Consider the following 4,720-nt stretch of genomic DNA (forward strand, 5'->3'; position numbering starts at 1 on the left):
AGTTTCTTCCATTTGGACAACGAAGAATCTGGAATGTATCAATTCTAAGGCCATCTGTCCTTTCTGTCCAACCCGATACAGCACCAAGCATAAGAAGATCGTTGGTTCAAGGAGAAAAAAAAAGTACACCAAGAACTTGGAGCAGGATTTCTCCCCAGGAAGAGGCTTTGCTTTGTTTTCTTTAGAAAAAAAAAAAAAAAAATGGAATTATCAGTAACAGTTACATTTTCTTTGGAAACTGCCTCCTCTTTAGCATATCAATGCCTGTGAGTCAGAAGAATTGTTTTTAATATCGCTCCTTGTAACTTTTCTGTTGGGTAGCTCCCCTAGAATCTGGCACAGAAGGTATACATCTGTGATAAGTTTTTAAAAGCTGGATTTTGGAGGTCAGGCAGGGAGATCTGCCTTAGTCAGCTGGCCAGCAGGGGGTGGGGAGGAAGTAGCGTGATTCACAGCAGTGGGGTCCACTGCGAATGATTACTTAATTACTCCAAATGAGGTTCAGAAGATTAAGGGGAAAACAAGCCCAAGTTTTGAAAACACAAGAGTCAACTAGGTCAGCCTTCACACACCACTCCATCCTACACCCAGGCCAACACTCCCCCAGGTGATTGTCCTGCTTTGTTTGAGTGCCACCAAGATAGCTCATTACCTCCCTTGCAGCCAATTCCCTAGGAAAGCTGTTGACAGAGTCAGAACATCTTGCAAGGAGACCCAGTTCTGCCTTCTGGAACCACACAAAGGAAACCCAACACTTCTCTTCCTTGATACCTTCTACATTTGAAGGCTGCCTAGCCTGCTCCCTTCAGTGATCTCACAGTAGCTCCTCACCTCGCCATCAGCTGCAGACCCCTTCCCAGCCCTTCGGCCTTCTGGCCCTTGCTTTTCTTAAAGCACTGGAGCCCAGTAGTGGACCTGCCAATGCCAGGGCAGCCTGATCACATGATGCTCAAGAGGCCCAGCAGCCCACTTATTCCCTTATTCTAAGCACTCCCAGTGAGCGGCTATCTAGATGCTGAGTCACTGACTGATTCATACAGGATTCATCACCATTTTGGCAAGCGCTGCTGGTTAGTCGCTTCTTTCCCATTGTGGACTTACAGGGCTGGATTTGGGGTTGAGCTGGGTTTCTTTTCATGAGTATCTTGTAGGAGGGTCTTGAGGGTCAGAGGAACAAGAGCTTTACATTCATCTGAGTGTCTCCTTATGCCTTGCCCACAGTCTGTGGCTACAGGTCTGAGTTATTGTGCAGTGTGCTATTTATGCACCCCACATCAATACCATGACCTGGCTCAGCACCACCAGCATGCAGCTCACCCAGCACAAATGTACCTGGAGCAAACTAGAAATGCTCAAAAGAGCATCTTCCTCTAGCCTCCATTCAAAATCACTATTTGGGATGTAATTATTTAATGTATGCATTCAGTCAGTTACAGGCTCATGATAAAATCATATAACCAGTCCCAGATGATGCAGAGCTGTTATTGGGCCACTTTAGATGTCAACACGTCCCACTTAGGATCTGTTGGGGAACAGTCCAAGGCTGGTGAATCTTGAGTTACTTATCATGCTCCTAGAAGCAGACAAAAATCACTTAAATTAACTTCCTCATTACTCCTGCTGTAGACTGACTGCGTAGACTGTATTTTTCTTCAAAGATGTACAACTCCACCCTTTAGCTCCAACTGTCAGATGGATCAGCTCTCAAAGAAAAAACTGGTCCCCAGGTGTGCCTCAAATGAAACCTACTTTTTCTAGAATACCTAGACCCCGGCTAATTTTGATTTCCCATCAGTCAGTAGTTCTCTGTGGAACTACATAATGGCCATGCAATAGGGAGCGCTAGAAATGACCCACGCCTCAGTCCCATCTCCAGAGATTTAGCCTGAAGTCAACATCAAGACGTTTTTAATACTTCAAGTAAAAGCAGAGAAAGTTAAGGAGCTGTCAGACTTACAAGCTGCTGGTTTATGCTTTATCTCATCTGATCATCACCAACTTCTGTGTCTTCTTTAGAGTATGTGGTATTGTTCCCAATTTACAGAAGACATGGGACAAGGGGAATCTAAGGAAGCCTAGCAGGCTTTTCCTTAACCTGAGCTGAAGTTGACCTTCTTACAACTTCTTTGTGTTTCCTCTTATTCTTCGGGCAATATAGTATATGGTGTCCCATCCTCTGAAAGGTGCTGAGATAGCCCTTCAAGCGTTCAAAAATCACAATTGTATTTCTTCCCAAATATATTCTTTATATGGATTCTTTGACTCATTTTCACAGGGCGAAGTTATCACACACCTCACTCTCTTCATTTTTACCTCAAGATGCTCCTTTCTGTCATTGTCTCTGTTATGGGACTTTCAGACCAAAGACATGACACCAGCTCTGGCAGGCCAGGTGCAAAGGCAGCAGACTTGTGATTTCCGCTTGTGATCTGGTGTGAACTCCCTGCTTGCTTTTGTCTGATCTAATAAACCATTGTTCTGGTCAGATTAGGGGAGATGGAGGGGCTGGGAGCTCACAACAACACAGAGCCCACTGACTCCAGGTTTCCCCAAAGATCTCAGGAAAAGGACGAAAAGGTATTGAATAACCAACCTTCCTTACTTTATCTGTATTTAAAAAAATAATAATAATAATAAAAAGGGCCAGCCAAATAGCTCAGCGGATTAAAGCACCTGCAAGCAGGCACAGGGGCCAGAGTTTGATCCCCAGGCCTGCTGTAGCAGCCTCACCCCCAGGGTATGCTGAGGTGGCAATTGAGACTGGGCGTGGTGGCACTTACCTGGAATCCCAGCTCTAGGGAGGCTGTAAACAGGCGAATCACTATGAGTCCGATCTAGTACTGAGACCCTTAACACCCTGTAGAACCTTCCCTAAATAAAAAAGTATTTATTTATTTGTTTTTTAATTTATTTATTGAGTACAGGGTCTCTCTACGCAGCTCAGACTCATAGTGGTCCTCCTGTCTCAGCCTCCGCAGCACGTGAGCCACCACGCTCTCTAAATCTCATGCATCTAAACTAATGGGTGTTGGGCTGGTGAGATGGCTCAGTGGTCTAAAGCACCTACTTAGAACAAACTTAGCAAAGCACAGGGACTGAAGTTCAATCCCCCAGCACCACATGCCAGCCTGCCCGCCCCCTGGTGGGCTGAGCTGGCCACACACACACACACACACACACACACATAAATAAAATAAATTTTTAAAATAAAGTAATGGGTGTCTTTTTATATACATACATTTATATGTAGCATATGTGTGTACCTGTATTTATAAACAAATATATACATCAATAACATTTTGGCTTTTATCTTTGTTCAAAAAATAAGATCCATGTCATGCTGTCACTCTTTTCCATTTCATGAAATATTATGGCCACCCGCGCAGGTCAGTGGCGTACCTGCCAGGCTTTTCGGAAGCTACACACTGCCCATAGTGAGGCGCAGTCCCAGCCCTCACCCAGTTGGGTCCCACGCATCGCTGCGGCCTTCTGCCTGCATCCTAGTTTCCCGGGGGCTTCCGTTGCTCCCTATCAGGCCAACCAAGGTGCTGACTTAGCGATGCCGTATTCTGAACACTGATAGATCTTGGCTTTTGGCTTTTCCCAGAGGTTGCCATGCTCCTGCATACCTGAGATGCCCATTTCCACACAGTCGGCATGCTGGACTTGAATCTGTGCCAATTCAGTACATGAAAAATGATATAGGTTCCTAACCCCTTCCTATGTCCACTGCTGTCAACCACTTTTTTGTTTGTTTTTTTTTGTTTGTTTTTTTTGTTGTTTTTTTTTTTTTTTGCGGAACTGGGGATTGATCTCCCCAGCCCCTAATTTAACATGGATAATTTGTATCATGTAGGCGGTGGGCTTTTTTGTTTGTTTGTTTGTTTTTGCTTTTGTTTTTGGCAGAACGAGGGATTGAACTCAAGTCCTTGTGCTTGCCAGGCAAGCGCTTACTCAACTGAGCTGTCTCCCCGGCCCCCAACCACTGGTTTTTTATCTAATTTCCTTTTATGTGACTTGCCTCTTTGTGCTGTGTACTCATTTCATTGGGTGATTTTTTTCTCTATCAGTTTTTCAAAGCTCTTTAAGTAAACAGAGAAAGCAGCTCTTTGTTGTAAGTTTTTTCCTAACAGATTGTCACTTATTTGTCTTCTGCCTTTCATTGCAGAGGCTTTTGCAAGTTTGTGTGCAAGTGACATTTGTTTATATTTTCCAGGCTTGGTGCCTTGCAATGCCTTCTTGTGACTAAAAGACACAGCTCTTCTCATTTTTTCCAGCTTTCTTCTGTGTTCGTTTTTATATTTAGATGTTTAATCAAAATGAAATTTGTAGGAGGAAATTGAAATGGTATTTTTTATATGTGAAGTTTCTTAAATAACTGGGATCTGTCGCAGTATGTTCTTCCATTTCTTTATTCATATACTAGGTATTGTTTTAATAAAATAACTTCAAAATGTGATTTAGTGCAGCATAATACCTGCGACAATTCCTGGTACCCCCCCAAAAAAAAAACTATGATTTAATGCTGAGAAAGTAATCTTCCTCACCCTTCTTTATCAAATAATTTTGGTTATTCTTGGAAATTAATTTTTAGTATGGATTTAAAATTAATTTTACCCAATTGAAATATATTGTAGTTGTAGTTTACACTAGGTTTCCATATTAGGTCTGAAGTATTCACATTTTTATATTTTATTTTATATTTTATTTTAGTAAGGGT

Source organism: Octodon degus, unplaced genomic scaffold (assembly GCF_000260255.1).
Source record: "Octodon degus isolate 3935 unplaced genomic scaffold, OctDeg1.0 scaffold00036, whole genome shotgun sequence".
NCBI classification, from domain to species: Eukaryota; Metazoa; Chordata; class Mammalia; order Rodentia; family Octodontidae; genus Octodon; species Octodon degus.